This window comes from Orycteropus afer, unplaced genomic scaffold (assembly GCF_000298275.1).
Source record: "Orycteropus afer afer isolate SDZICR_OR568_19922 unplaced genomic scaffold, OryAfe1.0 scaffold00009, whole genome shotgun sequence".
Classification (NCBI taxonomy): domain Eukaryota; kingdom Metazoa; phylum Chordata; class Mammalia; order Tubulidentata; family Orycteropodidae; genus Orycteropus; species Orycteropus afer.
In genome coordinates, this window is record NW_006921596.1 from 24,106,389 (window position 1) to 24,118,577 (window position 12,189).

Consider the following 12,189-nt stretch of genomic DNA (forward strand, 5'->3'; position numbering starts at 1 on the left):
ACAATTTGTATAATTATTACAGCCCCAGTAACTGAGTCCCCTTCATCAAATATTTATGTAACTATGTTGGCACTTTCAGCAGTGCTGATTATAAAGGTGTTTGATGGACTGTTTAGTAAGATCCTTGCCACCCAACTGAATATTTAATTCAGATGTGGGTTTCTTAGGCTCTCAAGTGTTTCTTAGGGAGCTTCATAAGATTTAATTCTCAGATTGATGGCTATGAACCAGAGAGCATTTACCTGGATGAGAATGCTTCCTGATACTTTGGTCAGCTAATTTTCTTGCTTTCTATAATTAGGTGGGATGGCTCCTCGACTGCTTTGCATCCATATTCACGTCTGATTAGATAGACAGGACTTTCTAGGAAGTGAAAGGAAAAGTAGACATTGCAAAACCACATGGTTGTAAGAATGACCCAGTTGGAAATGCCTCTTTTTTTCCTGATGTCACAAAGGATATATAAAAATGCACTCAGAACTTTGGAGCTCAATCTCTCTGCCATCTTGGCCTCCTGACTTGAACACTGACCATGCTATAATGTAAATAAGGTCTCGGTCTATCACAGATGTGCTTCTCTGGGTATTCTGGACAGGTTGAGTGGGGAGGCAAAGCCTTGTTAGAAGATGGTACATAGGGATTTTTGAATGAGGGTATGATGGAAATGAAAGAAGAGGAATCAAGCTAGCAAAATTTTCCCATTTCCCTAGGTTCACTAGAAAAACATATTTTTGCCACAAAGTATCAAGAGAGGGTCTGAAGGTGATCTCTCTTTAGGAAAATAATGTTTAAAACTCTACAAGTATTTACTTAAGAAAGGACAATGGGGTTATGTGCAGTCTTAAGCCTTAAATTAAAGCAGTATCTGGTACAGTATTAGAACAGTCCCCCACCACAATTGTACTATGAAGGTGATGGCCCATTAGCCTTCATTAGCAAATCAGGGCCTGGGCTAACCCTGTTTTCTGTCGGATTATAAAGACTGTGATACAGTCGGTGCCACTTAATCTGGACCCAGGTAATAAGCACATCTTAATTAAGATACCCCGCTGGGAACCAATTTAATGCAATACATATAATAGGATTTCAATTCTCCTTTACCGTCTTTGTGCTAGATAATAGGAGTGGCTGGAGAAGCTTTCTGTCACTAATTTTATAAACTGAATACAATCTCGGTATCTCAGCATGAGTATTTTGCAAGCTCGGAGGAGGGGAAAAAATGAAATAACATCAACAATTTTAGAGTGGTGTAAAGGGAAGAGCTTTTTAAACGCCTTTTCATCAGGGTCTCATTCTCGAAGCTATGTTTATGTGCACTGATGATAGCATCAATTGATCTCTTCTCTCTTTGTCTAGGGGCTTCATAGGTTGTTCGATATTTCTGAAATTAAAAAAGTAGAGTCCCTAATTTCTCCTTTCCAGCGTTTTAAGGAGAAAGAAGATGCAGCCAAATATGTTAAACAAGAAAATAATAAAGTGAACAATGAGGAAGCATTCAAAAAATGAGAGTTACGTGTATTTACTTTTAATAGTTTATATTTCTATGATAACAAAATAGTTTACTTTGAAGGAAACTCAGACAACCATCTGCTTATTCATCTATCCATCCTTTTGACCCTCTGTCCATCCATTTGTGTTATTGTTGTTATGTGCTCTCTAGTCCGACCTGACTCATAGAGACCCCTCCTTGGGTTTCCGAGGCAGTATCACTACGGAAGTAGATTGCCCCATCTTCCTTCCAAAGACCCCCATCCATTTATCATCCATTAAATTCATTATTCAGTCATTTACTTAGTCGACAAATTTTTTTTGAGCGTCTCTAAAGTCCCATCGTAGTGATACTGCCTCAGAAACCCGAGGAAGGGTCGCTATGAGTCAGGTCTGACTTGACAGCACATAACAACAACAACAACAACGAAGTCCCAATTCCTTTAAAAGTGCTGACTATTGACATGTGAATAAATTACTATCTCAGGATGCCACTGTCTCCAGGTTATGAACACTCTAAGAGTCAATTAGACTAACAATGGCAATAGATGTGGAAAAACAGGATGGGTGGAAATGTTCGAAGAATTGATTCAGTATCCAAGACATAGACTTGAATATTAATTACAGGGAATGATTGGCCTGTGAGTGAAACTGGTGAGAAGAGACTGGAAAGTAATGGCAATTTAGGGCTTTATACACAATCTTTGTGAAGATCTCTCTCTTAGAGTCAGTTTCAGTCTAGGATATTTTAATCCAAAGTAGAGAATTTTATCTGCACAATGAATTCTTCCTATTTTATTTTAAATTACATTATTCCAGCACCCTGCCACCTGTATTTTCTGCCCCACTTTTTCCTACTGCTTTCTCCCCCCATGCCATTATATCTCAGCATTGTTTCAGGTAACTTTCTTATTTTTTGGAGGGATGGGGTAGAAATAACAGGGATCTTTTACAATTTTGATCCTTAAGTGTGAAGGCCTTGAGTACAAGATGAGAAAGCTAACTCCACAGGAGTCTAAATATTTATAAGGTTTAGGGAATAAAATATAGGAGCCTTGAAAATGGAACTTCTATTCATTTTATTTTACTTGGCAGAGATTGCAAGAAAGTTTACAGCAGTAAACTTTAACAGAATGGAAAATGATTTCAATTTTATCTGTCTCATTGTTGGGGCTCATGGTTGTATTGTTGTTAGGAGCTGTTAAGTCAGTTCTGAGTCACAGTGGCCCTTTGTACAACAGAATGAAACACATTGCTGTTTGAGCCCACTGATGCAGCTGTGGAGTTGATCCATCTTGTTAGGGATCTTCCTCTTTGTCACTCACCTTGCCAAATAGGAAGTCCTTCTCCAGGATTGATTCTTCCTAATAACATGCCTAAAATGCTTGAGATGAAGTCTTGGCACCATCCTTTCTAAGGAGCATTCTGACTGTACTTCTTCCAAGACAGATTTGTTTATTCTTCTGGCAGTCCATGGTATATTTAATATTTTTCACCAATACTATAATGCAAAAGCATTAATTCTTCAGTCTATCTTATTCATTGTTCAGCTTTTGCATGCATATGAATCAGTGGAAAATACCATGGCTTAAGTCAGGCACATCTTAGTCTTCAAAGTGACATCATTGTTTTTGACACTTTAAAGTGGTATCTTGCTGCAGATTTGCCCAATGCAATACATGGTTTCATTTCTTGATTGATATTTCCATTGACAATGAGCATGGATCCAGTAAAATGAAATCTTTGACAAGTTTAATATTTTCTCTGTTTATCATGATAAATATTGTACATTGGTCTAGTTGTGAGCACTTTTGTTTTCTTTATGTTTAGGCGTAATCCATGCTGAAGGCTCTAGCATTTGATCTTCATCAGTAAGTGCTTCAAGTCCTCTTCACTTTCAGCAAGTAAGGTTATGTCATCTGCATATAGCATGTTGTTACTATTTCTCCAGCCCTATTGCTGCATTTTTCTTCATTTATCCAGCTTCTTTGATTATTTGCTCAGTATACAGATTGAATAAATGTAGTGAAAGGATAAAACAAGGGCGCACACCTTTTCTGATTTTAAACCACACAGTATCCCCTTGTTTGTTTGAATGACTGCCTCTTAGCATATGGACAGATTCCACATGAGCACTAGTAAGTATTCCAGAATTCTCATTCTTTGTAACGTTATGTATAACTTGTAATGATCCACACAATCAAAAGCCTTTGCATAGTCAATAAAACACAGGTAAACATCTTTCTGGTCATTTTCTGTTTTCAGCCAAGATCCATCTAACATCAGCAAGGATATCCTTCATTCCACATCCTCTTCTGAATCCAGATTGAATATCTGACAGTAACCTGTCAATGTACTGCTGCATTTGTTTTTTGAATTATCTTCAGCTTAATTTTACTTGCATGTGGTATTAATGATATTATTCAATACGTTCTGCATTACTTTGGATCACCCTTTCTTTGGAATAGGCAAATATATGGATCTCTTCCAGTTGGTTAGGAGGTAACTGTCTTCCAAATTTGTTGCCATAGATGAGTGAGTACTTCCACTCTTGTATCCATTTGTAAAAACATCTCAATTGGTATTCTGTCAATTCCTAGAGCCACGTGTTTTGCCAGTGACTTCACTGCAGCTTGGAACTCATCCTTCAGTATCATAAGTACTTGATCATATGATACCTCCTGAAGTGGTTGAACATCAACCAATTCTATTTCATAGAGTAACTTGATATATTATTTCCATGTTTGATACTTCATGCGTCATTCAATATTTTGCCCATGGAATCTTTCAGTATTGCAATTCAAGGCTTGAATTTCTTTCTTTAGTTCTTTCAGCTTGAGAAATGCTGAGAGTGCTTTTCCTTTTTGGTTTTCTAACTGCATGTTTTTGCACATTTCATTATAATACTTTACTTTGTCTTCTCAAGCTGCTCTTTGAAATCTTTTCCTTCATCATTTCTTCCTTTCATTTTAGCTACAGTATGTTCAAGAGCAAGTCACAGAGTCTCTTTTGACATCCATTTTGGTCTTTTCTCTTTCTGTCTTTTTAATGATATATTGCTTTCTTCATGTATGATGTTCTTGATGAAACACCATAATTCATCTGGTCTTCAGTATTAGTGCCAAGTGAATCAAATCTATTTTTGAGATGGTCTCTAAATTCAGGTAGTATACACTCAAGGTCATACTTTGTCTCTCATGACTTGTTTTAATTTTCTTCAGCTTCAATTTAAACTTGCATATGTGCAATGGATTGTCTCTTTTGCAGTCGGCCCCTGGTTTGGTTTTGATTGATGATACTGACCTTCTCGGTTGTCTATTTCCACAGACGTAATGGACTTTATTCCTGTGTATTCCATCTGGTGAGGGCCATGTGTACAGTCATCTTTTATGTCATTGAAAAAGGTATTTTCAACAAATAAGTTGTTGGTCTTTCAAAATTCTATCATGTAAGCTCCGGCATTTTTCACCAAGACCACAAATTCCAACTACAGATCCTTCTTTGTTTACAACTTTCAACTCCAATCACCAGTAATTATCAATGAGTCTCGATTGCATGTTTGATCAATTTCAGGCCACAGAATTTGGTAAAAAGTCTTCAGTTTCTTTATCTGTGGCCTTAGCAGTTGATGGGTAAATATGAACAGTTTATTAACTGGTTTTCCTTGTAGATGTACAGTGGTGTCACTAGGGTTGGTGTCATCCAGTGCAGTAATGGTATTACTCTCCTGGTGCATGGGGCTGGCCAGTGAACCCCTCCCTTGGTGTTTGGTGCAGCCTTGTCTCACCCAGCCCCTGTACAAGGTCAAGTGAGATATTGCACACTGTCCTACTTTCCAGCCCTGCCTCCAATGGCTTCCTGTTGCTCCTCTTCTCCCTCTGGCCCAGGTGGAGACCCTCCTCTCTGACCAAAGGCAGGAACAGCAGCTCACCTGCACACACCCTTACAGTGGGTAATGGGAGGGTGACAAGTTACTCCACTGGGCGATGGGCGACAACATCTCTACTGATGTCATTGCCTGGGTGGCCTCTCCCGCTGTAGCACTGGCCCACTCAGTGCTAACCTTTGGGTCATTTTGGTGTCACTGCCTGATAGTGTCAAGAGTTGCAGCCCACAAACCCACACCCTCTTTGTGATGCCACTATAACTATATGGATATTATCCTATTACTGACAGCGTAGTATTTCAGGACAGATCTTGAAATGTTCTTTTTGATGGTGAATTTTACTTATAGTTGTTGCTGTTATGTGCCGTCAAGTCAAACCCGACTCATAGTGACCCCTCCTTGGGTTTCTGAGGCAGTATCACTACGGAAGTAGATTGATAGTTAAATGTCTATGCTTAATTTAATGAGCTATTTCACAGCCAGTTGGATTTGTTAGGCTTTTTGACAATGTTTAGCAGACTACTTCTCAATTATGTCCTACCTTTAAAACAATGATATTCTTTAAAGTGAGACAGTTCATTCTGATTCCTTACCTCAAATCCTTAAATTCAATAGATTTCCATAGTGCAGGCAGCAAAGAGTTATTTAATATATATAATGAATTTGTGGTTTAACTCCTATTAATACTGACTATCTACCATAAATCAAATAATAATGAAGCAATTGCTGAAAAGTTCTATTTTAAAACAAATATGGAATAAAGATATGAAGTTGTCAGAATGGAATTTCTTTTCAAACTCATTTCTACTACCCTTCTTGGAAGGAAGATGGGGCAATCTACTTCTGTAGTGATACTGCCTTGGAAACCCAAGGAGGGGTTTGGTCCCAACTATGAGTTGGGTCCGACTTGATGGCACATAACAACAAGGGAGTCAAAGTTATGGAAAATAATCATACATGTTTATATAATATTTAAACCATTTTAAATTATCTAGTGTGCATTTTATCTATTTGCCCAATGATCTGTCTCTGAGAGCTGTATCATTATTTTCTTTTTTATACATTAATACCTTGATAATCACAAAGTTGGCATAGAGCGAACACTTAAACAGCTCAAAGATGAACAAGTGAAATTTTAAATTTGGACTTTTGTTCCCAAGTTCACGTGACTTCAAGTGTCTCAAATGAGATAGGAAAATCTCATGTGTTCATATATATATTTATAAAAGCTTAGCAAATGGCACCTGAATGTCTCCATCTATAGATCTTCTCTAAAAGCTTTCCAAATGACAGGTAATAAAAATTAAAACAGAGCAATGTTAACACTGCTTTCAATATTCAGCAGTTCATTTAGAGTGCTTTGCTTTATCGTTACTTGTTACAACTATCTTGGGGAGTAGCTACTTTTAGTATTTCTGTTTAACCCACTGATGACTGAACAGGTTAAATGACGTGACCAAGGTCCCTTAGTGGTAGAGTTCAAAGCTGTTCAGTGCAACTCAATGCACTACGTCTCTCACTGGTGCCCATGTGCACAGATTACTGATTTCTATTGCCTCATAGATGCCATCTCAGGATTCTAAGTTTCATCCTGAACCTAAATGTTATGTTCCTTTCCCTCCTGATACTACCTGAGAGATTGCTCTGCTATCATTCTCTGCACAGAAACATGTAGGCATTCCTTAGGTTCATGAAATTCTTAGCAAACTTCTTTTCATTATTACACCCAGACAGTTTAGTTTGTTTAATTGTTTCTAAGTTGTATATCTTTCTTTGCAAATGATTACTGGAGGCTTGAAACAACAACAGTAACAAAGTGAAAACCAAACCAAAAATATTCCAATTAACTTAAAGACAAAATGGGTTAATTAGAAGTAAGAGATGATCTCAATAAGCAGCTGGAACCTAGAGAAACTGCAAAGCAGTCAGTCTTTCCCCTCTCCCTGCCACATCTCTTCTAACCTCTCCTAGTCTCTGGTCTATCCTTTCTGCTTTCTATGACTTTGCTATCTCCTCTGCCTTCCTCTGCCTGAAGAAGACCAACATGGCGGCTCTATTCCTGACTCTCCTCCATCAGGTGACTACCATCATCTGATTGGTTCCAGAGCATTTTGATTTTAATACAAATTATTAAGAAAAATGCACTTTTTATCTTAGACTTGCCTATGTATGGGTCACCTTGGTCTTATCAGCTATGTCTAATGCATATATAGAGAGTCCAAGAGCATCAGGTGGTCTTTAGCAGATCTTAGGACCACCCCTACAACATGTGTTGCATGTTGCTGATAATCTCAAAGCAGAATGAGGAGGGCCAGAAACCTGCCCCCCTCCCTTACCAATGTTTACATGCTGTTTTAATTTCTGAGATTCCAAAAAATTATGATGGAAAGAAAGAGCTAGATTTCAGAATCTCAGACATGTGTTAATTTGCATAACAGCAAATGAGATCATTGTCTCCAATGATACTTTGCATGTTTTGGAGACCTTGGCTATTACTTCTGAAGAGTACAGCCTACAACAACATCATCCAAAAAACCCCAAACTCACTGCCGTCAAGTTGGATCCAACTCACAGCGATCCTCCTTGGGTTTCCAAGGCGGTATCTCTACTGAAGTAGATTGCCCAATCTTCCTTCTGAGGTGTGACTGGTAGGTTTGAACCCCCAGCCTTCTGGTTAGCAGTCAAATGCTTTATGCACTACACCACCAGAGTAGGGAGTCATAAAATTGTATAGAATTTCTGGGAACTGTTGTTCATTAAGTCAATCTTGCCATTTCAAAATATTCTTCAAAGGTAGCTTTAGTAATCTTTATAGATGGAAAAGATAGAGCTATTCAGACCAAATATTGGTCAGCGTATCAATGAAAACTAAGTTCATTACAATGGATGGTGTAGCTGCTGCCACACAATTTTAGATCTTAAAGAGCTAGATGATTTTCTTGCATGTGTACTACTCAACAGTGCTTGATTAAACAAACAAAATAACTGCTAAAATCTCTGGATGTATGGATCATGGAATTTCCTCCAGTCCCCACTGACTACACCTACTGCTAGCCATCATTCATGAATGCCTATTTCACTTCATTAAGCCTTTACAAGGAAACTAAGGTTTCATTCAACCTTGCATATACACCTGTTGAATGCTACCAGCAAGCCTGCTTAAGTGGCCCATTCAAGGGAATAGGAAAAGTAGCTGACTTTGAGTGGAAAGGAGCAAAGGAAAGTCCTATAGATGGAAAGGAGTGCAGTTAAAAGCTAGCATTGTTAACTCAAGATAATTGAACAAAACTCCTAAGCCCCTGGACTGAGATAGGAAGAAGAGATCAGAAAACTGCTGGACAGGAGGCTCCTGCAAGTCAAGTGAGACTAGTCTGCTTCTGTGCCAAATTCTTGGGCATTGCTCTCTTGGATGTAATTTTGAACCTGTTAATGTGTACATATGGAAAATTCTATAAGCACAGAATAAGATTTTGGTTTGGAGAAGCTGAGGTTCCTAAGCACATCTGTATACCCTTATTTTGGAGAGCTTTACTACATGTGGATGTAACAAGTAGACAAATTAAATCTCAATTTTAATATTTAATTAAATAAATGGAGATAAGACTATCTCCCAGTCAAAAATTATTTAAGCTACAATGTTTGATTCTCTTTTGTTATAGATGAAAAACCTGATGCTCAAAAAGATTGGGTAGTTATTCTAAAATCCCAAGATTAGTTTGGTAAGTTCAAAAATTATCACTGAGTTTTATTGATTTTCCTGTCCAATGTCTTGCCCTTTATTTATACTACCCCAAAATTAAAAATAAAATGCAAATAAAGAGACAACAAGCTTCCAGTTTGGGAAAAAATGCAATAGAGGGTTCATTTTTAAATGATTGAACAGGCTACATCACGCTTTTCCTTTCAGGCAATGTGGATCTCAAAGTTTTACTATCACAGCACAAGTTTGGGAAGGGGAAAAATTTCTAAAATGGCAGAAGTAGTTTGGGCTATCATCAAAACTTTAGCCAGAATTGACAGAGTAGCGAAAAGGAGAGAGAATTAAGTTTGAAAGCTAGAGCAGTCAGGTATGAAGTACCTACATGAAGGTAACTATCCAAACTGTTGGGAGCTCTGGTAGCTTAGTCCCTAAGGCACTTGACTGCTAACCAGAAGAGTGGTGGATCAAATTCACCAGCCACTCCTCAGAAGGAAAGTTGGGCAATCTACTTCTGTAGTGATACTGCCTTGGAAACCCAAGGAGGGGTCACTATGAATCAGGTCTGATTCGATGGCCCATAACAACAACCACATCCAAACTGTTGCTTGAATAGAGTCTATTTTTTGTATTTTTCTTTTTTTTAACTTTAAAATCAACTCATATTGCATTGTGATTCCAGAGATATTAGGATATACATGTGTTGAGAAGTAATTAGAAATTTCCACTTATAAGAATTGTGTGGATTATAAGGCATTAAATGAAAAGGGAAGCAAGACTGTCCTTAAAAAAAAAAAAAAACAGGTGCCATCAAATTGCTCCTGACAGTGACCCTGTTTGTGTCAGAGTAGAACTGTGGCCCACAGGGTTTCCAAAGGCTGATTTCTCAGAAACAGATCTACAGGCCTTTCCTTTGAGTCACCTCTGAGTAGACTTCAACTTCCATCCTTCCAGTTAGCAGCCAGGAGTGTCAACTGTGTGCCTCATCCAGGGACTTCTAACCCCAGTTAACGCTCTAGAAAATGTGGAGTAGCATGGTACACCTACCATGTTGGGCCTTTGTGCCCAATCAATGGGATTATGTTTACAAACTACCACATAGAATAAGCAATGACACATATGATGTGATTAATAAAGAAATGCTCTTTGTATTATAATTACCCAATTCCATAGATCACTGCAATACATGTTGATAAGTGCTATAAGATAATGACTTGTTTACATGCTATTTCTTTTCCTTCCTAAAATACAAGATCCTCGAAGGAAGGCAACACGTTTATTTCTTCATTTCTGAATCCTGGTCTCAGCACTGGCCTAGGACTTGCATACTTTTTGAATGCATAAATAAATTTCTCTTTGAAGACTTTTTTTTTTTTTTTTAATCTTAAGATATACTCATTTATTGACATTCACATTCCTTGTGAGAAGGAATTTTAGGCAGTGATATTTTCAGAAAGCACAACAGTGCTACACTTCAGAAAGGCATTTCTTGGATGCTGCGTTTAAGTGACAATATCTCAGGAAACAGTTTCTACACAGCAGGTTATTGGATTAAATGAGGAAACCCTCGGTTTGAGGGCCCAGGCAGAAACCAGTTACTGCCTGCTGTTCTCTGTAAAGTATACCATCCTGACCACTAGCCATAGGTATCTGTAAATACGATAAAACCCAATCACCTTGACAATATCTAGTAAAAGGAGAATGACTAGTAACTAACTGTTTTTTTATCAAATGCCTTGGAAAAGACCTTTTACTATTTAGAAGTAAATCAATATTATGGAACAAGGTTTTTCAGGAAACAAAACTTTCAAATGAAGAACAATGGGTCATCTAATTCACATTACAAATACTTCTCCAATGTTTGCTTGAAACAAGTGCACCCAAGAACCATAGAAATGTTCACACGTGTTGATCTAGTAAGTTCAGAATGGAGATTACTGGTATAACCAAAAATGAAGATGACATTTATAGTATGGGTGAGATTATTAAATAAGAATATATGTGTAATTTATCTGAAGCCCCTATTGTACTATCTAGCAGAGGTTAGAAGGAGCTCTGGTAGTGCAGTGCCTAAGGCACTTGACTGCTAACCAGAAAGCTGGTGGTTCAAACCCACCAGCTACTCCTTGGAAGGAAGGTTGGGCAATCTACTTCCATAGTGATACTGCCTCAGAATCCCAAGGAGGGGTTGCTATGAGTCGGGTCTGACTTGAGTGGACATACCAACAACAACAACAGCACATGTTAGAAGCTTATATATGTTTCTGTATTTTCTTTCACCTTCCTTCCCTAAAGTAGAGCTTATTGTCTATCCGAGTATAGTTCACTGGCCATTTATAGAAGCTTTATATTATACAGCTGTATTAAAATAATAGAATGTGTGTGTGTGTGTGTGTGTGTACATTAAAAAACAACAAAACTCACTGCCATCGAGTCGGTTCCGCTCATAGCAACCCCTCCTTTGGTTTCCAAGGTGGTATCTCTATGGAAGTAGATTGCCCAATCTTCCTTCCGAGGAATGACTGGTGGGTTTGAACTGCCAGCCTTCTGGTTAGCAATCAAATGCCTTAGGCACTATAGAAACATATATAATCCATTACTTATACATAATTATCTTTTTGAAGACTAAAGTGTGCCTAACCCAAGCCATGGCCTTTTCAATAGCCTCATATGCATGTGAAAGCTGGACAATGAATAAGGAAGACAGAAGAAGAGTTGATGTTTTTGAGTTTTGGTGTTGGCAGAGAATATTGAAAGTACCATGGATTGCCAGAAGAACAACTCTGTCCTGGAAGAAATGCACCTGGAATGCTCCTTGGAAGCGAGGGTGGCCAGACTTCATCTCACCTACTTTGGTCATGTTTTCAGAAGGGGCCATTCCCTGGAGAAGGATATCATGCTTGGTAAAGTAGAAGGTCAGTGAAAAAGAAGAAGGCCCTTAATGACATGGATTGACACAGTGGCTGCAACAATGGCCTCGACCATAGTTAGCAAGGATTGTGAAGCTGACACAGAACCGAACAGTGTTTTGTACACAGGGTTGCTGTGAGTTAGAGCTGATTCAACAGCACCTAACAAAAATAACATACATATTTACATACACACATAATACATGGTA